The sequence below is a fragment of the Lonchura striata genome, chromosome 4 (genome assembly GCF_050655825.1).
Source record: "Lonchura striata isolate lonStrDom1 chromosome 4, ASM5065582v1, whole genome shotgun sequence".
NCBI lineage: Eukaryota > Metazoa > Chordata > Aves > Passeriformes > Estrildidae > Lonchura > Lonchura striata.
The window spans coordinates 26,310,798-26,338,647 of NC_140706.1; the positions used below are offsets into that span (position 1 = coordinate 26,310,798).

A 27,850-nucleotide genomic window follows, 5' to 3' on the forward strand; every position below is an offset into this window, starting at 1 on the left:
CAGATGTAGTATATTTCTTGGGATGGTGGTAGTGCTGTCTCAGGTGACAAGTATGAAGCCTAGCTAGCCAGCCTTTTAAGAGGAAATCAGTGGTCCTACAATTGAAGAGCCAAGAGAATATTCTTACAGACTATCTCTCTCTATAAAATCCCCTTCAATTGGAGACAAGTAACTTCAGTGAGTGGGAGCAACTAGAGTATAGTCTTGGCAGAAGGGATTGTGTTTTTTTCACTTTGATGTGAAAAGCTCTATTTGATAAAAGAAAATCATATTTTTAAATGGTTTAAATGTGCAAGAAAAATCAAATAAGACCTTGACTTAGAGAAGAAAAAGCTTCAGTTTTCTGAAAGGCAGAAACTGCTGTAAAATTAGCTGCAGTGACAGTAATCATGTTGTTTGTCATGAGTTATAATACAGTTGAGAAGGAAGATAACCTCTGTGTAGTGTCAGCTTTATTAATACAGCTTACCTTGGCTTTCATATCTGGCACACCTCTTTTACTCAGCTACCTTATTGCAAGGCTTGTTGAAAAAAATGGAAAGGGGCAACAATTCAGATGGCTTGTTTAGTTTGCAATGTTTACAGTCCCAACAAATACTGATGCCTTCATGGATGAATACAACTAGTAGTGTATTAGTAACTAGTATTTGATGTTTAATATAATATTAATATTTAATTAATAGTATTTAATAATATTTAATTTAATATTGTGGACTCCATAAGTGCATCATTCACATAGGAACTCCTATTTTAAAAAACCAAAACCATCATAAAGTGTTGATGATTCTGGCTCTAAGCATATTACCAGTCTGACTTGGGTACTTGGAGACTGCATGGTATCTCTCTCATGGCCAAATGGTTGTGTAGCAAAATGTTGGGAAACAAGATATATAAAAGCACCTGATGTCCTGGTGACAACTCACTTAGCTTCTGAATTAAACTGGCTTCATTATCTTAGGGAGTAACATAGGATAGAAAACCTTCAGCAGCTTTTGAGACTGTGACTACTTTTTTATCATATATCTTGTGAGGCTTGTTTTGATCACACTTCAATGTCAGTAACATAAAGTATGAACTTCTGCGCTGTCCATGCTGACTTGACTTTTAGTCTCTATATTTTTCTTCTTCTTGCTTGTAATTTAAACAAAAGCAGTCTTGGTAGTCTAGCACATTTGCCAAGGCTCTGTCATTTCCTTGCCATTCACAGTGTCTTTTAGGCTGTCATCAGATGTACACTGTATGCTTTCTCAAGTTTTATAATTATTTTTTTCTTTATTGTACTAATATCAATACTATGGATGTATAAAATCTCATTCTCATTCACTACATTTCCTTGCTGTAGGCAAGAAAAAATTTCTTGCAGAACAATCACTTGTGTCTCACATATGAGGTCTCCTTCATCTAGCATTCTTCTGTGTATCCCAAGATTGTCTTTGTAGCTTGTTTTTCCTTCATTTGATGAGTTTGTTTAAAAAGAAAACAAAGTGCATGCACACACACATGCTCTAACCTCCAGCCAGTTTGACTGCCTATTTCAAATGCTTTCCTTGAGTTACCCGAAACGTTACCTGTGTTTGGGATGTCTGTGAAAAAAATTCTTGAGTTTTAACAGCCCACTGCTCTTGTTCTAGGCAGGGTAGGTTTTCCTAATTATTATTCAGTCTCCTGCATATTCTCTATCAAATGCTGCTCTACTATTTGTCTTCAGAAATAGAAATTGCATGTGTAGTGTCCTTACACATTTTGGACAAGTAGCAGGGTCTGACAACATGTCCTTGTTGCCAGTTCCTGATGCTCTCAGTAGGCTGAGATCACTGTTGGAACATTCCTGAGTGTTTCCAGTGCCATGCTTTCAGATGGCTGCTGTGGTTACCATTATCCATGGCAGTGTTCTTTTCACCTGATGTTGTGACTTAATAATGTCGCATCACCATGGGAAAGACATATAGCTGTTGAATACTTTTTTTCCCTCTTCATCTGTCTGGGGACAGGAATCTGATTTTTCTGCTCCTCCTTCTGCATCTTTGATTTATTTATTTTCCACTATCCTGACTTTCTAACTTCACTTACCTGCAGAAAGCTGTTCTGTTCTGCCATCCTGCTCAAGATTCAAGGGTTAAAAATAAGGCAATATGAGACATTCAGATTATGTTCCTTCCTCTTGATCTACTTTCTCTAGGCCTTCATTCAAATGTTCACATGTAGTCTTGGCTCTTTAGCTGGTCAGACATGTAGAAAAGTGTCAGACCAATAAACAGAGGTGAGTGATATGGGAACATTCAAGGAAAGGACCAGTTAGTCCTACCTAACTGGTAGGACTTATTTCACCCCTCTCTCTGCTCTTCCTTCTTGCTGCCTGCAGACCATTCAGTGCCAGTGAGGCTGAAATATCAATAAAAGGGATACTGTTTATCTAATACCTTCCTTAGAAAAGTAAAAGAGGAAATTGAGGGAGTCTGATCTGCCTGGATTTAGTCCTTAACATTTGCACTACTTTATTAGCTTTATCTGTTAGGACTGAAGAGGGGCCAGACACCACACAGCCCCCCCCTCTTAGCTGTGGGGAAGCCATCACACAGACACATCACATCTCCTGTGCAGGTCTGCAGAGACACCTGCCTTCTGCTCCCCTGGCAACACTTGGGTTTGAGAGAAACCCCTCCTGAGGGTGCCCTGGCTCTTCTGAGGAAGAGATCTAGCTCTCAATTCACAGTGTAGGGAACTGGAAAATATGGCACATGTCTGTCCTGATGGGAGTCCACCAGTCCATGTGGTGGTGAGGTTGTTGCTGTCTCTAGTGTATTGTTCCACTGGTCACAGCACAGGTTTCTCCCTTCAGCTAACTCCAAAGTGAATTAAATCTGTCTCCCATCCTAGCTGTCCTGATCACCAGGCCACAGTGAAGTGTTGCTCAGGGGTCTGTCTGCCTTGAACTGGTTTGCAAGTAGTTTCAGACAAGAGGCAAATGTCTTCAAGTAAGACAGCTAATGGATTTAGTCGCCTCCACAATTGTGCAGGGATTTTTAGAGAGACCAGACTTTCATTTAGGATGTTGACAAAAGTAACAAAAATTTATCCTGTCATAATTGTTAATTAGATGTCCTGAATCCTTCCCCATAAGCTTAAATTGGTGGGTACGTTTGACAGCAATTCACCCAGCATTTAATTTTGTCAGTTATATTTGAGTTTGATGTAGTTGTTCAGTTACTACTGCTTCTTTTAGATTGATGAATTTAATTTACAGACAGCCTCAACAGCTTCACTGCGCAGACAAGAAATTAATCCTGTGTTTAAACAAAGAGGAAATAGTAAATATTAACTAACGGCTTTCAGTCTTGAAGTCCTGATCAAATGTCATGTATAAGAACTGAGCTGTAGACTGTCTAATTAACCTTAATTTGAAACTTAACCAGATTCATCTTTAGCAGCAAACATTAAATACAAATTCTTAAAGCTATTCTTGGCAGTGAAAAATGAGGTCATCCTTTCAGACAGCTACATCAAATGATAAACTACATAACTCTCTCCTCCCATCTCCCTGCTGTGACTAGACCGTTAATGATAACCGCCTAATTCTACCAAAGGGGATTTACTTGTCAGCAAACAATCCTGATCAAGGCCAAAAACCTAAAAAACAAATGTAAATCTATTTTATCTCATATTCTTTCTGTCTGTCCAACAAACTTCTAACTCCAGGCAAAAAAAGTTTGCCTGAGTAGAAAGTAAGAACACAGCCTTTCTTCCTACCACAATAACTATCTAATGTTTGATGCTTCTTCTAGTCTATCACAATTGTTTTTCCTGTCTGTTCTTTTGTGGCAAGGGAGAACTACAAATATTTAGAACTGAAGACCATAAGTCTGCAGGTAAGAGTATCTCACAAATAATGTATTAATCTTGTAAGTTTTCAAATGGTTTTACATTACAGAATTAGCTGGCTTGAAGTCATCTGTCTTCATGGTCTTCCATCTCCTTGCTCAGCACAACTGAGAGTATGGCCCTGTTGCCCTGTTTATTCTGCTTCTCTCTCTTTCCATGCTGTTCTGAGTATGCAAAGGTTTTTTTATCTAATTTCTGTTTGTTTGTTTGTGTTTGCTTTGGTGGGTTTTTTTGGTTTTGTTTTTGGTTTTTTTTTTCCTATTTACAGTTGCATTTACCTGCATGTGTATTGTGTCAGAGTTGCCAGCATGCTTTGCTCTTGTGATGTGTTCGAAGCACTCACATCACCCTGGATATTTCAGTGGCAGCTGCTGACTCTTGCCCTGTCTTACCAGTTGTTATCAGGTGCTGAATTCCTTCAGCAAACCTTTTACAAGGTAAAAGGTATCAGTCAGTCCCTCGGCTTTCTAGGGTTGCTTCAGCAGTGGCCCAGGGGAAGGAAACTGTTTGTTTCCAAAATGGGCTGTTGGTTGGCCCTTGGCTGGTGTGCACTAGGGACAGAGCCAGCCCAAGAGAAGGATTTAAGAGAAGTTGAGCCTTTTCTGGCTCTGAACTCAGTAAGGCTCGGGAGCTCCTGGTGGCAAGTTGTTGCCCATGAGAGCATACATGTAAGAATCCATATACAATTCTGTCCCCATTATGGACCTAAAACTGATTTTTCAGGCTCACACATACTTATTTCAGACTGTGGTGTGGGCCATTGTACAGCCCTAAGGTTTCTCTCAGCAACAGTTACTCAGCTATATATTTGGTAACAAGCTTCTCTCCTGAGATCTTAACTGAGACTTACTGATTTTCTTCTGACAAAGAATTCTCTGAAATATAAAGAATTATCTGAAATTAGAAAACAGAAATACTTCCAACAGTAGTGTCTCCCTATTGTTAGAAAATCTGAATGTCTGAGCTGGTTTTTCATGATTAAAAGCATTTATATGAATGCTACTAGTCACAATTACTGGTTGCATTGAAGAGAAATATTTGCTCAGCAGTTTGCTAAGTAAGATACAACCTTCACATAGCATGAGATTTTTTCATTTTGTTAAATTTCTTATGACTTCCTATTTGTGCCCAGTAGGAGATTTTTTCTGAGCTGCTGCAGGAGCCTGTGACAATCTGCAGAACCCAAATATTAAGGCATTGTTTCCAATATAAGTTGCAAATTTGGCAACATTTCTGGATTAACTAGTAGGATATATGGAAGCAATCTACTTTTTATTGATGTGAACAATCCAGAGCTTGGGCTTAGTTCTAGGTAATTTCAAGCAAATAAATTGATTATTAAAACAAACCTTGTCAAATGAAAGAAGGCTGTGCAACAAAAACTCAGAATCTGTACTCTTTTCAAATTGGCACCAGATAACAATGTTCCATCAGATTTTAAATCTAGGACTTCACTCTTAGTTGCCACTGAGAGGTTGCTCTGCTGCATTGCATTCCTCATGCTGTCAGTAATTTTGCAATAGACATCTTAGTTATGATTCCATTAAAATTTCCACTGTAGTCCCCTTCGATCACACCTTGGTTTATTTTAAAAGAATTATCAACATAAGAATATTTTAAGAGTAAACTTGAACAAAACGGATTGCCTTTAAACTGCAGATCTGGAAAAAAACCCCCCTTTTTCTGCCATACAAAAACTCACTCAGATTCTGAAGGCTAAGACACCATGGTAATCTGAATGTATCCCATGTAAAATGTCTCTCAAGTTTAGAATCTTAATGCTGCATTTCTAAAGACTGACATGTATAACTTAGATTATTTCATTAAATATGTGGGTTTTGTGTTGCTGTTTTATCCAGAGATTCAATATATCAATATAAGTAATAACTGCTCAATACTTACAGCTGTAATAACTGTAATAAGTAATAACTGTTCAATACTTACAGCTCTCCCAATGCTATTGGTATCACTCTTGAGAGCAGTCTGTCTTGAAGATGATTGTCACAAGAAAAAAGAATGGTGCCTCTGGGTGCTGTTTGAAGTTGTTGGGAAATCTAGCAGGAGGTATCCAGATAAACTGTAGATATAAGTGCTGATCTTGCCCTATAGAATGAGAAATTTCAGCCTCCTGAATGGTTTATCAAGAGTATTTATACACAAACACTAGTGTTACTTGACATCCTCACTTGACAAACAGGATATTTGCACCAAGTTGGAAAAGAATGTAGATGCTGTAGATGCAGGAGCATGGATTAGACTAGAATTATGGTCTGTCATTCATGGGTTTGTGCTCAATGAAATATCAAAGGTGGTTCATGAAAGCATTGCCATGAATTGAATGCTTCAGTCATAATCAACCATTACAGAGATGCAGATCTGAGAGCACTCTTAAAATATTTGCATTAATTGCATTTGTAATCTTATTTAGAGGAATGAAAACATGACTGTAAAATAGCTTATTAGTCTAAACTATGCAATGATCTTTCCTTACAAATGTTAAACAAAAAGGTATGCCAATCAATTTGATTAAATCAGTCAACTGTTTGATTGATCATGCTCTCCCCAATTCAAAATGTCTCTTAAAAATATATATCAATGTCTTAGATGACCTCTACAATCTTCTTTCATATTTATTTTATTTGCCACTATGACACAACTTGTTAGCAAAAAAGTATGAAATAAAATATCAACAACAAGAATTAGTGGAAAGCCAAGAGACTAGAAATTCAAGTTAACTATAAATATATGAATATTTGTACTAACCTGTTGATAACCATCATTGCTATTATTTTTGCTCTTAGTAGAGCATGCATGCCCTTATCTTTCTGAGCAGCAGTCTAAAATAACACACTGAAAACCTTCAGTAAGCCCATTTTGAAGTGGGTGAAAATCCTGAATCATAAATTGTAGCACAATCTTTATCACTGTTAAGTGCTGCTTACCTTTCCTTCCTAAATGGGTAGACTACTAAATTTAATTTTTTTAATGTCCCCTTCATACTAGACTATCAGCTGATGTCTACTGTAATTTACTGAGACAGGCTTGATATGCCTGGATAACTATAGAATGACATACTTGATTCCCCTGGTCTCTTCCTTCCTTCTTAGAGACCCAATTTACAGAAGATTGCTGTTTCAGCTGAAAAGGCAATGGATATTTTTGAATGTTTTCCAGAGATTTGCCTAGCTTAAGGTCAATCATAACTGAGTCTAAAAAGACTAACATAAAGGCTGTTTATAAAGCATACTTTTATTAACACAGCTCTCCCACCCCTTAGAGTACAAACCATGTAATGATGCCTGCAATATCAATTCACAGTGTCAAGCAAAAGTGGTTGGAACAGCACTCAGGCATACATTTATTTATAATCCTGTCTTTAACAACCACCTAAACTAAAAATAATATAGTCCAGTAAATGACTCATGAGCATTAGAGGAAGTGGATGACTTTTCCAGAGAAATAAGCTGTCCAGTGAGGGCATTTCTACTTTTCTCCAAGCATTTTCCTCCTTTATTTTACCTACAGCAAATTCTTCAATGACAAACTTACTTACAGATGGTTGAAACTCTCCAGGGGTAAACCAGCTTGAAGCACTAAAGACAAGCTCTCTGAGAATAGATGGCTGAAAAATATCAGAAGGTCTATGAGGAAGCTGACCAGAGCTGTCTAGCTCCAGCTCAGCTTTCTGTGCACATGGTAACAATGGACATGGTCTCTTGTTACCCTTTTCCTTGGCTTTAGACCACTGCCAGAAAAAGACTTAGCAGGCATATCAGCAGCCATCTGCAGCCTTCCCTTCCAGACCTTCTCCCACATAGGCTGTGCCATACACTGTAAAAAATTGTCACTATGCAATTGTTACAATTGTTTTACTGTTTTAGTTCCCTACACCTGTCTTAGGTGCTGCTTGTAGGTACTACATTTTTCTCTAAGCTAATCCTGCAGTCTTTTTACCCTCTTTAACCCCTTTTTGCACTCAGAAACCTGACATCAAGTTGGTTCTCACCATTACAAACAGCTTTAATTTGGTACAGGGAAAGACTGATCTACATCATCTGCATCGGTCTCCAGAAATTTCACTAACAAAAGCTGAGGAACAGTTTTGGATCTAAATTTTGAATTATAAAAGTTTTAAAAAAATGCTTATTTCTGTGTGAGAAAGGCAAAGGAAACACAAATTTCTGTTGTCATAACAAATCACCTGCCCTCCTGCCTTTTCTCTGCTTTGAGCCACCCCTGCTATTTGCTGAGATGGAAAGGGTGGGCAGCTTTCTCAGACTCTTCCAGCTTGATGAGAGTTGACCCCTGGCAGCAGGAGAGCTTACAGTTAAAGGGCTGCAATATTTTATATTGGGATTACCAAAATGAACTCTCCAGGCAGACAGAAGACAGTCAACAGCACTAATGCTCGTCTGAGTGTGAATAAATGCAACATCTTCCTTGCTTTCCTGTCTGCTTTTCTTCATGGTCAGTGTTCATGCCATCCCTTAGATGATGGATCTTAAATATCCTTTGCCATGCTTGAAATAATTTGGGTAGGTGTGTGTTCCTATAGGTATTAAAAAATCTCGACTTTCCTGTTTATTGAAAGTTCTCACCATTTAGAAATCAAGATTGAAATTAAACCTTTATGGGACGACCAGTGACTGCTATCCTGCTGCTGCATGAAGTCAGTCCCCTGGAACAGAGCCAGCCAATATTTTTGGCAGTGTTCCTGAAACAGCAAGAGGACTTGCTGACCTTGACATCTGGTGCACCTTATGAAATCCAAGCAATTAATCGTGATCCAAGGTAGAATCTCTCTAGACTGGCTGAGAACGTCTGTTTAGCAGAAACCTTGTGGTATTCATTAAGACCCTTCCAGATAATTTCCAACAGGTAATTCTCCTAGTCTTGAACAGCATTAGGTAATGTGTTATCCAGAGCCCACTCTAACATTCATCACTGTTTTTTTGGAAGGTAAAACTAGTGATTATTTATCAGGGGGATATGACTGACTGAAAGCAAGGCTGAGAATAGAAAACAATCTTTGTGCTGTCGTCTAAGATGCCTTCGAAGTTCGAAGTGTTGTGCAACAATGTGGATCTTAGTAGCACTTTTCTGCTGGAAAATGGGTCTTGCCCTCTATTGTGAGTCACACTGGCTATATAGTCACTGTAACACTCACCAGTTTCCTGGGAATGGGCCATAGGCATTTTTTCAGCATAACTATTTCTTAAACTTTGGTGGTAGCAGGTTTTGTTCTTGCTACAGATGAGCAAAAAGGAGCAAATGCAAATTATATGTCCTTGAGTGGGAATCTGCTTCCCTACTCTAATGGAGGAAGGGGAACAAGCTGCTCAGGTAGATGTACAATGCTCCAGCAAACCACTTATTTTGAATGGACATGGCATGTACATACACTTCCTAGAAGTAAACAGGAACCTACAGGGGAAATTTAGTCCCAGTGTAAGCAGATAATAACACAGGTGAGGTTAAAGGAGTTTACTTATTTACACAAAAATTTGGTATACTGTCCCAGACCCACTGTAAATGGTGCCATGTTGGAAGATATTGTCAAAAATTATAAGTTTATAAATCAATTTATAACATTATTTAAATTACCTTACATTGGCACTGAAGTTCAATTTGGTTTTGGGTTTTTTTGCTAGTGTTTTCAGGAATTTCTTAAAAGTCATAATTGGTTGAGTTTATACCTGTCCACAGAAGACTTTTGACTCCTAACTTCCAGATGGCACTTACACCATTCAGAGGTACTGTAAATATGAACTTTGAAATAATGTCTGGCTCCTTAAAAGTAGGATCAGAACTAAGTGGAATTGATTATTGCAGTTTGTGCTTCAAATAATTGTCAATACCCAAAAATTAAGCAAAACTTTCTCTGGTCAGGTTTGGAGATCTTGCAGTGCAGGTGCTTTCTTAATCCTATTGCTACACTGGGAATTGTGAAATCTCAGTTAATGTGTGCAAAACCAACTCATCATGCAAAGAAAATTCCCAGTTTGTAATAATGCATGGATTTTCCAGCATCTGAGGTTAAATTGTTCTCAGAAGGATACTAAGTTAAAAAAAGTTCCTGGAAAATTGTTTAAATTTCCTGTCCATTTCGAATAGGTGTCATTTCACAGACCCGAAGTTAATGGAAGGCATATTTCTTGGCACTGTGGTTTTAGCAGTAAGGTGGGCTTTCAACTTGCTTTCTCTTGCAGAGAGTGAGCAGATACTTTAGGGAAGGGCCATGCATAAAACCAGAAACATTTAGATCCCATTCAGCCAAATGAGTTAAGGGTACCAAACACTTGGAAGAATATTGCCCTGTAGTCTTGAATGCATAGTTTAGTACAAAACAGTGTCCTTTTTCATCCGTGCTCTCTTTGTAGGATAAAAATGCTTAAAGTTTCTCTCCTATTACCACTTCCAGCCTGTGCTGTTCATTTGTTAATCCATTTACAAGTGACTTGGTTGGATATAATACCAATACATAGGAGACCACAGCAATAGCCAATTGAGTTTTGAAAATGGGGAGAAGGTAGCTCCTATTTTCCTGTTTGTATGTGAGGTACTTCAGTCACAGCTTAGGGCATAAATTAATTTCTTGTAGCTAAGAACAGGAACAGCCACACTGACTGGAGAAGGGTCCATGAAAATGTTCATGCCCAAGTGATAACTGTGATTTTCATTGAAAGGAAGTTGAACTGCAGGAGAGCAGGTTTGGCAGTTAACACTATTTTGAAGAAAGGTATTGCAGGCCTGATTTTGAAAATGTCACTTTAACACCAAGGACTTCAGTTAAGTCACTCCTGCCTTGTGATGTTACAAGATATTACAAGCAGAATCAGGCCTTGTATGAAAAATAAAACAAGATGTTCCCTTCAGTTTAACTGCAGGACTCATTACATGCTCTGTATTTAAGTGGTGTTGCAGACATTTATGCAAACAGGCAGTACATCTTTGTCATGGTAACAGGTCTCTTTTGGAAGGGAGATTTCTTCTCCTTCCCACTATGGAATACTGTATGTTCTGTATTTAATATGCACAACACTGTCTGAATTCTTAAGCTTTTAATTCCCTATGCAAAATCTGTACACTTTGTTGGAGGATGGGATGCTGATGAAAACTCTCCTGTGCTTTGCATTTGCCAAAATGGTACCTTTAAATCATCACCTCTTTAGAAAGGAGGTGATTCTTGATGCTCTGTCCTGTTGCAACTCTCACATCAGCATATCTCCTCTGAAGAATCTTTCTAGTGATGTTGTTGGTCTGTCACGCACTCCACAGTTGCATATGGGTGGAAGGTTCTTCCAGATGATAAAAGAATTATGATGTAAATGGAATATTTTTTAGAGGAAAAAGAACCATAATGTTCATTTGTCATGTGTTTATATGTTGAGACAAAGAAAAAATTAAACAATGTTGATTATGTGCAAAACTAGCAGCCAGCATCAGAAATGGGAGGAATTAGAGAGATTATTTAAAAGATAAGACTTTATTTCTGCATATACATCTTGTAAATATTTGGCATTAACAATTCTGTTGAATACAGGGGGACTGCTTAAGAGACCCATAATCTATTTTTAATTCTGCTGAAAACCACTTAGTTTGGACCAATAACTGCTGAGTAATAGAGGAGCAGATTGCTTCTCTGTCTTGTTTTGTAAAGGAAGCTCAAAGTGAAGCTGGTAGAAAAGGGCAGGGAACAAGGAATGGCAGCTGGCAAGGCAGAGGTGTGTGCCTGCCGAGGTCCTTGAGGAGTATAGGACAGAGGCACAGCGAAACACAAGTATATGTAAAGCTGGGCTATAGTTTTGCTCAAGGAATTAAAAGTCACCATTTATCTTACTACTTGGCAGTCATGTGCACAATGAGGGCCATCTTTCTGGGAATGTTCAGTCTCACAGTCACCTTTAACTTTTCAATCTTTCTTTATCTGCAGTGGGTATTTTTTTTTTTTGTTTTGATGGAAGAAATAATTTCTTCTGTTGTTTCTGTTGAAGAGCTATGGCTTCAGTCTAATTTCTTTTATTAATCCATAGAATTGAAGCATCTTACAGAACAGGTCAATACAGAGGCAGTAGACCAAGCAGCCTCTTGTGCTGTGTGTGACCAGAGACAGGAAATGCACAGAAGGAACACAGGTGGCTCACCCGCCTGGCATGTTACAAACAGATGAGTGATAGTCAGGAAAGAAAAGTTCTCGTGCATGAAGAAGGTAGATTAAAATACATCTGCATTACCATTTTAGCCTCAGAGTATGCAAACTGCATCCCTCTGGGGAGAAGGAGTGGGAAAGCATGCATGAGGGGAGCACTTTTTCTACTGCAGCCACTGGTGGCTGTCCTGTCCGTGCAGCTGGACTGCTGGACTGTCTCTGAGGTGGTCCCTGATGAGCTGGGGATTGTATGGATGTCATGTGCTTGGGACCAGCTATTTTGCTTTACAAGTCTGTTTCTTTAGTACAGCTTTACTTACTCAGGTATGCAAAGTCCCAGAGAAGTCACTGGGCTCAAACCATGGGAAATGTGTGGAATACAGAATGTTAAATCTTAAAGTTTAAGAACTTCTTTGTGGTAATTTTCCCATTCCCCATGCAACTCCTCTTGATACAGTGAATTAATCTAAGAACTTCTGGTAGGCTACATTACAATAGTTCATTTTTTAAATATCTGGGCAATTATAGAGCTTCAGAAACCCAAGGAATAATTACTATACTATTTTAAGATGATTCGTTACTGCTTTAAGATGTGCTTTCAGGAGAAAAGAAAATCCACTCAGCTTCTTTGCAACAATTGCACATTATTTGAAAGACTTATAACTCACATGCAGCCAGTTCTGTGGAAGACTTATATCTTTCTCTAATCATCCAACAAGAGCTGAGGAGAAGTTCCAGACCAAGAGTACAGCTTTTTAAGTGAGGTGCTACAGAATCTCTTAAAGATGGGGGAGAAGCCTGCAAGCCATGTTAGAGCTTGCATCTGGAAAGAAAACATTCCATAAGGCCTGCAGAACAAGCTCTAATATCTTCTGGATTTAATGCTTTGTCTCATGGGTCTTCAGTACGCATTGTAGCAAATGTGTTCTTCAGAGGAGGACATGGGGGCTGGCTAGGGTTCTCCTATATAATTTGCTCTTTTGAAGGCTTCGTCCTGCCAAAAATTTCTGGGAGGAAGTAAATTAATTCTAAACTTTCTATTAAGAAGAAAAAACTCTGCAGTTACTTGCCACTAGATGTCAGAAAAACTACATGGTTCAGCTGGAGTAGAACATCTGAGAGGTTTTGTTGGCTGTTTAAGCACTTGCATAACACTTTGGACTGGTCCCAAGGAAAACAATTAGACATTTGAGTTTATTTTTGTTTGCATGAAATAGTAAATATGATGTTGGGTCAGACTCTCCTCTCATTGCCTCCAGAGAAAATTGGCAAAAAACTTTTTGTCAAGAGTTATACCACCATGGAAAATAGAACTGCTTTTAGTCTTGTCAGCAAAACCTTCTCATCTAGATTGCTGTGGTTTTCTATTTTTTGTATAACGCTGGTCTCTGAGTTTTAGGCAACTCTAGCAGAAATGTGGTGGAGGGTGAGTGGGTTGGTCCTGATTCAGCAGAAATAAAAGCTGTTGTGGTCAGGATGCTTGTGCATGTGGTAGTAAACATAAAATGCAATGTTTCTCTATATACAAATATACTTAATTCTGGATAAAACTTATGCAAATTGAAAGTATTTATTATGAAGAATAATGTCTAAAGCCTCCCATAGAACTGTGATGAAGTATATGCAGATTCACCTTAAACTGTATCCCTAATTCCACAACACAATTCAGCCTTAAGAGGACAGTTTGCCCTTTATGGCTACTGCTCTGCTGCTTTACTGATGCAGCTGCAAAGTTTGGTTTGTAGCTCTGGCTGCAATTCAATACATAAATGAGTGGTCAAAATTATATTTGTTAGTTGTCTATAAGGTGAATAGACAGGGCATTGTTTTGCACATAAATGCATATATATCTTAATGCTTTACAGGCTGAAATCAGCTTTGAAAATAGCACAGAAGTTTGCACTCAGTGTATTGATTTTATATTCTAATGTGTGCATTTCTCTCTGGGAGAAAAAGCATGTTCCAAATTAAAAAAAAACCAACACGGCTTGTCAAACATGAAGATTTGTGAATTTGTGAAGCAGTTCCATATTTCTAAGCTCTTGATGTTTACTAGACATACACAGTGTTCAGTATTTAAGGGTCAGACTGTAACTTTTGAAGGAACATTTCCAGGAAAACTAGAAGGATATTAGGCAAAAAAAAAAAAAAAAAAAAAAAAAAAAGAGTCTGAGACATCCAATTTACTCAGTGTTGCTCTTCTATCTAAATGAAAAATTGGAGTAGCCAGTGGCGAGGAGAAGTGTGAAGGCAGCGGATGCTGTCTTGCACCTTCCCTGCTGCAGCTGCTGACCTGCAGGAGGGATGTGCATCTCAGACACCTTTTCAGGGACCCTTCTTTTCCCAAGAAGCCTGAAAACAGCAATTGACTGGCTTTAGTTTAGCATAGGATAATAAATATTATCTCAAAAGCATAACCTGGAACCAAGGATTTTCACTGGGTCTGAAATTCAGGTAACCACACACAAAATATGAACTGCATTGAAACCTATTTGGAGTTATTTCCCAGGAGGCTTCTCCTTGGGCTTTCTTTTCATCATGGTAGAGCTGAGGTCAAGGCTCAGCCAACCTTAGGACAGCCTGACATTTATTCCTCTACGAAAACTCTGTGTGTGAGGCACTGTGTGGTATTTACACTCAGCTATTGTCTCATGCACTGACATTTATAGTTGCATTTTAGGGCAGAAGAATTGTACTTAAACTTCTGCCCCTTCCTTTGAGGTGTGTGAGTGTTTGGTTGTTTTTGGTTTTTTTTTTTCCCCTCATGTGCTCTGCTACCCTCTGTCTGTTGCACAGAAAGCAGTGAAACACATTTTCCTATTGCACCAGTATTTGCAGTGCCCAGCTTCTGCACAGAAAGCTGTCAGGTTGTAAGCAAATTTTGGATGCAGTGAGTTTTTTAGTCCAGAATATATAGTGTGATTTGAAATTGTATGTGATAGTATTTTAATAGAGAAACTGCAGATTTCTGACTCTTGTGATCTCCAGATGGGCACAGTCTTTTCTGCCTTGTGTTGCTGTATGAAAAAAAAAAAAAATCTCTCTGATGATTTACAGCAACTGCTTGATTAATTATTTTTTTGTTATGTCTTGACTACATTATTGCTTTCTTAATATAATTTTAATACAACTGTCATTGTGGCTCTGTTGTAACATTTGCTAGAAGGCTTTTTCCCACTGTTGTATAGATTTTTTTAGTGAGAAACCTGCACTAGCTTTGCAACAATATATTTAGAAATGCAATTTTACACAGAGGCATTTGGGGATGGAACATAAAATTAAATTTTAGCATCTAAGCATCTAATTGGAGTGCTCAGAAATACATCTCACTTACCATTTGCACATTGTGAATTTTGCCCAAAACCTGCAACATGAAAGCCTTCTTTTGAGAACCATTAATGTATTATATGGTGAATACACAGGGAGATGTTCTACATGGTTTAAATGAGAAAGTTTCAAAACCTGTGTAGCTGTAGCTTCCATGACAGAGTGGAATTGCTTCTATTCCAAAGAGCTCTGATTTGCATTTGAAGATTTGTAATATTCCATGGTGCTGTGGGAAACAAAGATTTTTTTCTTTTGTGCCACTACACCCATTAAATCCTAACCAGAGCAGTGTTCTGGGTAGGAAATAAACTGTTGCATTTTGAGTTCCTTTGCACTAAAACAGATGTTTCTTCTTGGGAGTTTTTATTTGTAAGGACAGTGTTCTGAACCTATTATTAGGATTTAGATCCAGTTGGCAGATGGTTATATGAAGTCTCATTTTGAAAACAATCTTGTAGAAGTTAAGTGTCACATTTCTGGAATATAAGTGCACACATGCTTGTATATAGACACACGTGCATGTGCATATGTTTTGTTTGCACATAAAACTTGTTTCTCCTGGTTAGCTCTTAATAGTGCAAAAGTGACCTGGCTAAAGTAGAAATGAACTGTTCCCTTGTATTAATATAGGGAACATTAATATAGGAAAATATTAATATAGGGAAAAAGAGGAAAGTTAGTGGAAGCTTTTGTGTGGTACATTTATTCATTAAGATGGTCTGTTGATGATATCTAGGAGGAACACACTCCAGCTCTTGAGTTACAAATTGAATTCTTGTCATGATTTTTTGTCTAAGGACAGAATGGAAGAAGGAAAATGTAGTCTGAATCCTTAAGTCACCCAAATAGAATCTGTATGCATTGAGTAAGCACTTGTTAGAAGATGCCAGTAAAAAGGTGATCTCTTTCAAGATGAGAGGCACATTTAACTTATTGTGCATCTTTTCCCAAACCAACCCAAAGAAGCCAAACTCACATAGATGGAAGATAATCACAACAATCTGTAAAGATTTTCAGGAAGAGGTTTTAGGAATAACAAGCATGCCTTAATCTAAAGACAGCAATGGTTGTTGATCTCCACCATCATGTATAGTAAGATTCTAAGGTTTGGCAAGACCACCCATGAATTCTTTTATGGGAGCTGGCTTCTAGAGGATTCTCCTCTAAAATTTTCTTCTGTGGGAATAAATAAATGCTTAGCTGTACTCATAGTGAATGACATACAACATGATGTTCTGCCCAGAGACCATGCACGTCTTGTTTAGCACTAAACTTACTCTCTGCTGTATCTTCTGATGTCATAGATGCACAACAGCCAGTGATTGAATACAGGTTCCTTAGTACTGTTAGCCTTGTAAATGTAATTATGAAAAATGGAAAAATGGTGCAAAATGGTGAGAACCATGCCCAACTTTCTCTGAAGATGCTAATTAAAGGGATGGCAGAATTATAAAAGAATACAAAATCCGTCCAGGAAAATAACGGTGCCAGTAGCTGTTCCTGTGTTAGAATTCTAGACAGTCCCTGGAGATCATAGAGAAAAAAAATTCTGCTATGATTGCAAAAAGAGCAGTAACTGAATAAAACCAAGTGAATGCTACTTTCTTTCTTCAGCTTATTTTGTACCCAAGTCAAAAGTCTATACTTCACCTTTATGTCTCTGTGTATAGAAGAGCATCTCACACAAATCTATTTTGACAGATACCTAAAATTGATTCACAAGCTTTGTTCAACACATAAAATTTAACTAGCTTTTGTAATATTTGTACTTGTTATAAACTCAGTTATGCAGAACATTCACTGAACTGTGTAGCTATAGGATTTAATTATGTCAGCTATTATTAAATTGTGGAATGGGAAAGGAACACATGAAAATTTCCTGCATATTATCAAGGAGACCAGTGGTGATGAAGTTGCAAATTTTACCCCTGCAATGTCTTTGCATTATGTTGGCATGTAATGGAGTCAATAATTCCTGATAATGTTCAAAATACTATTTCCTCAGACCTTACAATTCTATAGCTGCAGGAATTTTGTGAATGAAGGAAACCTAAGAGAAGTGAAGACATCTAATGCACTCATGCTTCCTGCACACATGCTAAGAGGACTTGGTGTAACCTGAATCCCTATCTAGACAGCAAATCATTCACTCCTTTGATGAGGAAAAAGAAAAAAGCCACTGTGGCTGAAGATGAAAGAAAGATTGCAAACATGTAGGCTAGGGAATAGGAACAAATCAAAGAAGTGACTAGTTCCATCAGATTCCCTGAAGTGTCTGTCCTGCCCATTTTCTCAGATACCTCTGTGTGACTGTGACTTCATGGGTGCTCTCAGACACCATGGCTGGAAGCAGCTCTCTTGTTAACTTTTCTAGCCTGCCAGGAGAGGTGGATAAGGTTTGCTGCATTCCTGTCATACTTTTATAGATCCTGTGCTTGGCTGTTTGTCATCTTTGACATATGTTTCTTCTTGAAACTGCCTCCTTTGGTTGCCCGTTCATGTGGCTGTTCCATGCATTAAGATTAGGAGTGGAACCCCCTGTGTGAACAGAAATGTAAATGCAACTTTTCCAGCAGGTTCAGAAGCCACCCCTTGCTAACAGGCTAGAACAGTTGCTGGTGTGTTCACTAATACTCATTTGCTACTACCAGCTTAAAAAAATAGGTGCAGGAGACCTACTTTAAAAACGAAGGAAAAAAAAAAAAGGAAAACAGAAGATATGTGTAAAGAATGTATCTGAATCCAGGAAAGTAACACCAATGGAAAGGATGGTACAAAGGAAGGTGGTTACATGTTGGAATTCAGCAAATTGCTAACAAGAAAAATACAGGATAATTGTCTGTAATTTGCAAAGCAAAACACTATAATGAAGAACAAATCATTATAAATAATTTGCTTCTTCCCTTCTTTGCCAGGATAAGTAAACATGAACCAATGCCAGCTTGTTCCTGCCATATGTTTTCACAAGTGCATTTCTGTTTGGTATGGAAGAGAACCTTTTCCATAGTGTGATCTGATTTTTATACTAATTCATGTGACTTTAACCTAAGATCTGATTACATCTTGGAAAAGGAAAATTAAGTTACTGAACTGGGTCCTTTGTGGAAACAGAGGGGACACTGTTCTTGGATTCTTCAATTGTTCCTGTAGAGGGTTTTGCAAACCCTTTGAGGTCTACACCTTCCCACTGCCACCTCTTGGAACTATCCTGATCTTTGTTCATCCTTTTAAGTGATGGAAGTGGCCTTTTGGCTCACATGAAAGATTGATCAATGTAGATCAAATGTTTCTGCTAGGCCTGTTTAGCTCATTGTAATAATAAACCAGAAACCGGGTCCAAAAAAAAGTGCCTTGTATTTCAATTTGTTTTCTTTTATCATAACTTAAGAGATCAGAATGTAAGATGAAACACAAATCTGCTTTTGTTGGCTTGTATCCTGGGTGTATTATGACAAGTGAATTATTGCAGGCTTTGTGGGAATACATTATGAGGTATATTATGGCCCTGAGAGGCTGTAGAGGTCTGGGGGAAGAAGGAGGTGTAGCTATTTATTCTATGAGTCGTGTCGGGACGCGCCGCTTGTGGTGCACAGTGTCTGCTGAGGGGAAGTGCAAGGACCTCGGTGACATATGAGCTCCTTCCTGGCCTCATGCTGCTGGCTTGAAATATTAGATTGCTGGAAATGAAAGCTGCTGGACAAGCCCTGGTGTCACCAGCATCTGCTGCTCTGCAGTGTGTGACAATCGCCTCCCAAACCAATGCCTGCTGAATTCACATGTCCCAGTCACTGTGCTGATGGGGGCTGGAAGAGCAAACCTGTGTGCAGGAGTCCCAGCTCACACAGGCAGGGAAGCCTTTTAGGTGGGATGGCAGCCCTGTTACCCAAGCTGCTTATTATTTCCCACAGTAAAACTCTGGCTTTTGTGTACCACAGCATGTAGGAGATTTTTCCATGCCTTGGGCAGGTTTTTGTTTCTGAAAACATCAGTCAAAGCAGTTCTGCTCTTTATGAGAACAAAGGCAAAGGGTAAACAATGCACTAGTTTCCAAAGCTAAAAAAGGTTAAGTAACCTTTTCCTTAGGAAGTTCAAGTGCCTTGGAGCTTTGCAGTAGAGGCTCTTGGTTTGGCACTAGAGCTGCCTTTCTGTCAGGGATGTGTTTTTCATTCCTTTGGCAAAAACCCCATCATGCTCTACCAAGTCATAAACAGTTGACAATTTGCAATTTATTCATACTCAGAAGAATTTAGCAATGAAGATCTTTGTGGTATGTTGGAATGTCTACAGCTTCCTGTGCTGGACAGACCTGGCATTGCATGCTTCAGGCTCAGGCTTCAGGGATGCTGCTAGAAGGATTCTGCGATGCCCATTTCTCACTCCTTTGTCTGTACATGGTCAGGAGGGGTGGACACACCTGTCTTTCTTGTGAGTCCTCTGTCCTTTGCACCCAGGCAGGCTGGAAGAAGAATAATGATATAGACAGAAAGACTGAGATCAGGTGGGCAGTCTGACTTGCTGGCATGTAGGGTGAGAAAGGGACTAGCTGGACATGGTAATTAGGATGAAATGCTGGAGAAGGGAGGGTGCAGAGGAGGTACTGGATCTTGAAGTCAGGTGGAAGGGTGTGTGTGTGTGTGTGGGGGGGGGGGGGAGATGTCTACTTGTACTACTATGCAGAGACATTTTTTTCAGGAGAGAAAATTTATATTTCTTCCAGAAGTTCATGTCCCTGTTTAATGTCAGCTTGAAAAGCAATATCTAGATGATACTGTATTGTTGTTTTTGTTATTTATGGTTTTTTTGTTATTTATTATTTTTATTCTTCTACTACTGGTAGTTCATAAGTATTTCTGAAGGTACAGGAGCTAAGTTTTTTTATTACTGTTTCTATCATTATGTCACATATGTGACTTATATGACAGATGTAACAACTTTCTTGCTTTGACCCGTTTTGGAAGCGTGAGATTACATTCATACAGTACTTACTTGGTTTATAATCAAGCTCTGATAACAACCATATCTACTGCTGCAAGAGCATCAGCAAAGAGCAAGATTAACAAGTAGAATGTATCGGATCTGTATGTATAGTTTTTACACAGGCATACATTGCAAGAGGGAGAATGGACAAGACACTGCACATGCTTTGTAAATACTTTTGTGATTTTATAGCAACATGGATTCTCCTCCCACCCCCCCATTTACTCAGGACACCTGCACACTGCTGTGTTTATTTTGTATAGGCACTAAAAGCTCAAACTTGTTGCTGAGTGTTGTGTTTCACAGGGCTGTTCTAGCAATCCGTAGACCTTGGTCTTTGGGAAGACACCTCCAGGTTTTTGGTCCTGCTTTGCCATCCTGTGCATCTTACAGCTCTTAATGTCTGTTTGTCAGCCTTCTCCTGGCTACCAGAACCCCACACTGCCAGCTCTGGGCGATCTGTGCTGGTTTGGCTGGCGGGGCCCTGGGGCAGAAGCCATGGCTGCCTGCTGGGGAGCGGGAGCAGACCGGGCGGGAAGTGCTGGCATCAGCGGCACCGAGGGAGCTGGTGTGGGCAATCTGAACTGGCACATTGCTTACGGATCTGTGGGGCCCTGTTCAGTCAAAACAGAACCTTTGCCAAACTGCTAATTGTAGCTCTATTTTCTTGTCTCCTGCTTTCACAGGTTAGGAATGGAAATTAACCTCTTTGCACAGTGCCCTGCCATCCTGTAGCTCTGGGGGAACTCTAATCTGCTACCACTTCCTGTGGTGCATGGCTAGCTGTCTGACAGTTTTCAGCATCACTTTTAAAGACGTTTTTCTTTTTTTTAAAAATGGTTCCCTTACCTTGGCCTGACATATGTTTTTGCTTTAAGAGCAAAATGGTTTCCAAAGGCAGCTGGTGAGGTCCCTGAACACATGTTCCTCCAAAACACAGAACCCTAGAAGACATCAATTCCCAGCAGAAAGGTAACTTACATACAGCTGCAGAGCACTGCTTAAAAGTTTTTGGAAAATAATATTGTAGTCAGCTGACATCATTTAGTCACTTTGATTAGTTTCTTTTGCCTGATTACCAAATGACTTGAATAAAGACAAATGAGGCTCTTTCGAAGATCACATCTATATGCACTTTAGTAACAACCAGAAAATAAATCATAATTTGTTTCAGAGCTATAACCAGGGAAAATGTCCCCGGGATATAACCAGATTAGCTGGGCAGTATTTAAAACAAATGTAATTACAAATACATGTATTGTAGCCAAAAGTGTTGTTTGAAATTAAGATTCTCCTATGCTTTCCAGTCTTAAGTAACACAGGACAAATGTTCTTTCTGAAAGGAAGTAAGGGAATTAAAGAGACAAAGGCCAGCTTAGCAAACAAAACCACATCCATTCACCCACAAGTTTTCTCTTTTTTTGAGTGCGTGTGGAAGGATGGGCAGGTTGTAAAATCAGAAGAAAAGAAAGTGTTTCTTCCTGGGAACAGGCACTGGGTTTGTGTAGACTGATCCATTTCTGGGTGTATAGACAGAAATGTACCCTTCTCTTAAGGAGCACTGTGGCTTCCTCCTGCACCCTTGCTTGCCTGTAGAGTCCATCAGCCCCATAGCACATGTTGTGCTTTGCCAGACATGGTGCTGAGCTTCAGCAGTAGAGGGTGGAGGGGCAACCCCAACCCTGCTCTGGCACTTGACATGGGCCATCTTGGGAGCATGCTGTGGGATCCTTTCTGTAAGGGAATATCTGACCTGGCTATTTTAAAAACCTCTACTTTTCTTTCCCTGCATTAAATAAAGCCATTTGTGAGAGTCTACTCACATGCTGTGTCTTTCCTGTCCCAATTCTATTTTTAAGTGACTGCTTGGACAGCCAGCACTATTCCTTTTTAAGTGTAAGACTTTTGGTTTTCCTGTTTAGTTTCTTGTGGTCTTTAATGTTTGCATTCACAGTACAGACCTGAGTCCCTAACTAGAGTAATAAAAAAGGAAAGAGAGAAAGAGAAGTGTTCCCTGGATTGAAGTCTTATCTTAGAGACCACCCCAAAGGACAGGAGGTCACCCTACGGGTGTGCACCCTTCCTGCCTTCAGGTTGCACGTAACTTGTAATAACCTAAATTTCCACGTTGGCGAAGGAAGTCAGATCAACAAATTAAAGCCAGAGTGCTTGTGAGAAGGCTTCATGACAGCATGATTTGCTCCTTTCTTTTTCCTGCACTCTCTGGTGCTGGAGAATGAGGGTGGTACGTGGTTGTGCTTTCACGGTGGGTCACAATCACTGCGCAGCAACTGCTTTGGGCCATCAGACAACGTAGGACAGCCATGCTTGGCTTCCTCACTTCTCACTTCTTTTCCTCTTTTCTATGCTACCCTGAATGGAATCAGAGGTCATTCGTAAGTTAGTGTGTTTGAATTTCTGTCACACTCTCTCCAGGGTCTTCTCAGCTTGACAAGCAAGAGTAAAGCCGTGCCTAGGGTTTTTAACCATGGGCTTTTCCAACTACTTTTTTTTCTTTCGGGTTGCTGCTGGTGGGAAGACTGAGAGGAGCTCTAGCTCAGATCAGGACAACACTGGGATGATATTTTCAGTCTGTGACAGAAACTATGACCTAGAGATCTACACACTCAAACACAAGAGCTCATAAATGCTGGTTCAAACTGTTGGGATAATTATCTGATGCTTGAAGTTAGAGGCTTTGCTCAGGAGGCTGTGCCCATTGATAGAAACAAGTGGTTAGGAGTGTCTATAAAGGTGTCATTACATTTCTTTTTATTATGATATGGATGATTTTGATTTAAAAAGAAGCTATGAGAAGGCAGGGTAATATTGTTCTTAGCCTTCCACTACAGAACTTCATTTTCTTTAAAGTATTAATTTAAAATCAATAGAATGCAGGTTTGTTTTATCTGAAGATAATTTAGGAGTATTAGTAAAGATTTGCTTATTATTTTGGTATTAGCAATTTGGTATTAAATTGCATGAGGTCATTTTACTTTTAATGCCAAAATTTAATGTATTTATCTTTCACGTGTCTACCAGCTGGATAGTAATTTTTGCCATGGGCACAGGCAACATGTCAACAGCCCAATGATCCATTTCAGAGAAAGAGATTTTCTGACTTTATTTTAGAAAGAATATGGATCTGCTCAACTCCTTCTATTAAACAGAAGCCAAAGCTATGGAGGAAGTATCTAGCAGTTTAGTATTTTAAAATATTAGATTATGCTTATCCAATGTCAGTTTATCTTAAAATAGGAATATGTCACAACGTATCTTTTTGACAAAATGGCAGATCCTGATTAATTCTGGAGTAAAGCTTCTCCTCAGTGGTATCAAACCTTAAGTCTCTTGTTGAAAGCACTGAGATATGTAAAGAAAAATAACCAGTAAAAGGCATCCCAGTTTCTCAAAATGAAAATCTCCAAAGAACAGCTCAATGGCTTTTTAAACCTCTGTAAGGAAAAACTCCCAGCCTCTTTGGGCTGAATACTTACGTTTTAAACTTATAAATGGGATTGCAAGGTGATAAAATCTGTGGGATGATTTTCAGACAGGAAACTGAAATTCTTGCATGTGAAGTGCTAAAATTTGACAACCATTACATGTATTGTTAAAACAGGTGTGAAAAATCACAGCTAACTGCTTTCAATAGAGAAAGAGCAGGAAATCCACAATAAAGCAATAAAACCATAAACCTTAAAATATGCACGTGCAGCAGGTGCTGATATGTACAACAATATTTGAATGCAATAAAATGTCTCACTATTGTCCAAAAAGAACAGCTGCCAAGATTTGGCATTTGGCTATATTCTGCCCTTGGCTAGAATTTGTTCAGATATCCATAGCTAGCATATGATAGATAAAGATAGGAAATTTCTTTAGGAAAGACAATGGGTCAGTGATCATCCAGCTGCTGAGAGCTGGGCTTGGAGGGATGAAGATCTGAACCCTCCTTGTATCCCTCTCTGAATTTGTATTAGTATGTAGCTGAAGGGAAAATTATGGATACTGAATAACACTCAAAGGAAACGTATTAAATATGGACACAGAGTAACACCCAAAGGAAGACTGAAAAAGGAGTCTCCGTAATAATGAATAACCTGCAGTCTTGCTATCCTGGCTGATTAATCACCACATAAACACTGTTAAAAGTGTGGCTGCAATATTCAAATTGTCCTTGCTACTTTTTCTTCATGGCACTGCTCACTGAAAAACAAGTTCTTTGCCCACATCCTGATTTTCTGGTCTGACTTTGAAAATCTGTGAAAACATTTTTAGTTTTAGAAATAATACTGGTGTCTAACAGATGCTCTCTAGCAGATGTCTAATTTAGACTGCTCAGTTTCTCAGATTTATCAACTGCTGCAATGTTCATGTGAATAGCAACCTGGGATCAAGATCAAATGTTGGTGCAATGTGCAGCTGTGCATATGGGATAGGAGCAATTGCAAAGCTTTTGTTTGTAGATTTATATGGATTTGTGGTACATTTACCTGTAAAAACACCTCAGTTATGTTTTAGGCTGTGGAATCATCTAGATCCCCTAGATATAGCTGTGTGTCCAATCCCTTTCTCTATAACTCATTCTGCATTCCTAGGCTTGCGTTCTGGGCTGTAGCATGGGGGGATACCATCACCTCAAGTATAACCAGGCCGTAAAACAATCAGTCTTTACAGCCACTTGGTCTTGGGTGAAGGAGCAACCTACTCATGATCACCTGTGTAATTCCACATGGAGGCAGTGTCAAAATGTTCACAGGAGTACTCCAGTGTGTATCCCACCTGCACGTGAGACTCCACCCATTTGTCTTCCTGTACCTCCTTCATTTCCCTTGGCCCTGAGTAAAACAAGGCTTTCAGAGCCCTTCACGGCAGAATTGTTTCAGTGGCACATGGATGAAGCAGTTTATACAGATGTAGCTACAACAGCTCTTATGCCTTCTCACAGTTTTTGGTGGGATACCATGCTTGTCTGAGCACTAGTACTGTGATAAAACAGCATCTACACTGGAAATTTTTGCCAGCGTAATTATGCAAGGCAGCAGGACCTCTCTGGTGCCTGCTATAAATAAGACCCATATTATAAACAGATTGAGAACCACCACAGACTTCTCCCCTCCCATGGATTTATTCATTGTTTCTCCATTACAATTGCCAAACCACTGACTGTAGAACTTCCTTCAGGCCCTGCTTTATTTTCATGGTGGGCCCCACAGCCTTATCAACATGTGTGATATGCATAGTGGCAGTCACTACTGCGTTTTTTGCTATTCCCTACTCTTCTGCTACTGAAATCCAGCAGTGTTCCCCTCTGTACAGGAGCAGATCTGTGTTTTTTTCCCAATCAGCAAAAACCAAGGCTTTTTAACAAGAAAAAACTGTGTGAGAAGGGAAGTGACACCGTATTAAGAAAAGAGCTTGAGCTGAGGACAAAAGTGTAAAATTTCTATTTTTCCTTAAATATATCCCAAATGCTTGGCACTAACTTTGTCAGCACTAAAACATCACTCTTTACATTGGACTCTTCTCCAAAGGCTGCAACAAATTTGTTTTCTTTTTCCTTTAAAATGTTAATGTAACTGATGATTTGTTTTCCAAAGTCAGAGTGGCATTGCTGTTTTGGAGCAACAAGCTGGGAAGTGCAATGGTGTGAAGCAACAGTCAGTGCCTCTGCTGTGGGGTGGGTTTTGGATAGGGGCATGATGCACATCTGGTCTGCAGCTCCTCTCTGGGAACAATTCTAGTCACACTTTTTCCTTTGTTGACTTTGAAGCTCATTTGACATGCACATTTGAAAGGCAACACTTCTGCAAAGGGCAGACCACACTTTAAATTAAGAAAAACAAAACAAAACAAAACAAAAACCCCAAACCAACAACACAAAAACAGAAGGGAGGTTTTTTGCCTGTTTTTTTCAATATACTGTGAAAGAACATGTATGTTGGTTGACCAATTTGAAATACAAGCAGTAGAGAAGCTGGTGCAGTACAAATCAGTGAAGGTAATAGCAGAAGACCATACTCATAGCTTTCCAAAATCAGGAAGGACAGGTGATACATTTTCAGAAAACAAGTCTATGATGTTCACATCTCATTTTCCATGTATTTTCTTTCTTTATCTTCTATAATTCCTGGCATTCTAGTTTTGACACCTCTTTAATTTCTTCCCACAAACATCTGCTGCTTTCTATGCTATTTTTGTAGCAAATTTCCTTTGTGTATAGTTCTCATAAAATGAAGGTTTAATCTTTGGCATAGAGGAGCAGGCTTCCCTTGGTTACAAACTGGATGGATGCTGGGAAAGTGTTTAAAATTCCAGGTCTGTAATGTTAGAGACCAGCAGACCTATGTTCATCTAAATTACACCAGTAAGGGTGCAAGATTCTAATTTTGCATATAAGCTTTACTTTATTCTTCTTCTTCTTCTTTTTTTTTTTTTTTTTTTTTTTGGCTGGGGACGGAAGATTTTTTTGTAAAATATGTTGTAGATTGGATGAGTAAATTTGGAGAAAATGAATTGCACAAAGTGCTGCTCTATTGCTCTCCCAAAAAGAAGGGAGACCTATTCCTTTCCTTCAAAGAAGAGCGATGTAGACAAAATTCTAGATGTTACAGTATGCATGGTTATTGAGAAGCTGAATTTCAAAGAAAATACTGGGTTTTCACTATCAGCTTCACTGTCAGCCTTTATTTACTGAATAAAGCAAATCCTAAGTCCTATTCACTAAATAATCTTTCTAGCCTTACTGACTGCTCACTTTGGGGAGAGACTGTTTGCTATAGAGCCACTGAATTACTAGCTTTTGTTTTGCAAAATATATAAGACGTGCTGACTTCACACATGGAATTATTTTAGAGGACACCACCTTTTGATGCAGCTAATTTTGTCCATACATGTGGTGGGGCATTGAAATGACTGCAGAATGGAACTCTGAGGATGGTTTCTGGCTTCTGACGCTTTGAAGCTTTTTGGTCTGTCCTCTGTTTTAGAGGAAAAGGAGGAGATAATCTGCTGTATGAGTGCAGCTTTCTTTACTCCTTATACCATTAGTATTTCCAGTGGTCTCTGACATATTTCCCCATGAACACATGTCATGAATACTGAGAGGATGAAAACAAGCTCTCCGTTTTGTCTGCTGGCTTAATTTTTGTCAAAATTCATCTCTCCATTCCATTTGCCTTGTTCAGCTTCCCATGTCACATCCAGTTCTTTCTCCTCTCCTACACATGGGAGCTACTGTTGCAGCTTTTTATTTTTGGTCTGTGTGTGTGTGTGTGTGTGTGTGTGTGTGTGAGTGTGTGTTTCCTTTCAAGCCCACCTTCACTCTTTAAAAGATAGATATTTGGTCTCCTCCCTCTTGCCAGCAGCCATCCTTCCAGAACTTCATTCTTCCCATTTTAGTATAGGAATGGTGAAGCAGGCTTTGCAGATAGAAAGCAGCCATCCTTCCAGAACTTCATTCTTCCCATTTTAGTATAGGAATGGTGAACCAGGCTTTGCAGATAGAAAGCCATT

The 27,850-nt window shown here is 39.1% G+C and overlaps 1 protein-coding gene across 10 annotated transcripts in view; it reads left to right on the plus strand.

The window, feature by feature from the left end:
- The window catches only part of SPATA18 (spermatogenesis associated 18), a 124,015-nt gene that overhangs the window by 47,496 nt on the left and 48,669 nt on the right, over positions 1–27,850 (plus strand). The gene's annotated exons all lie outside the window — the stretch shown is intronic.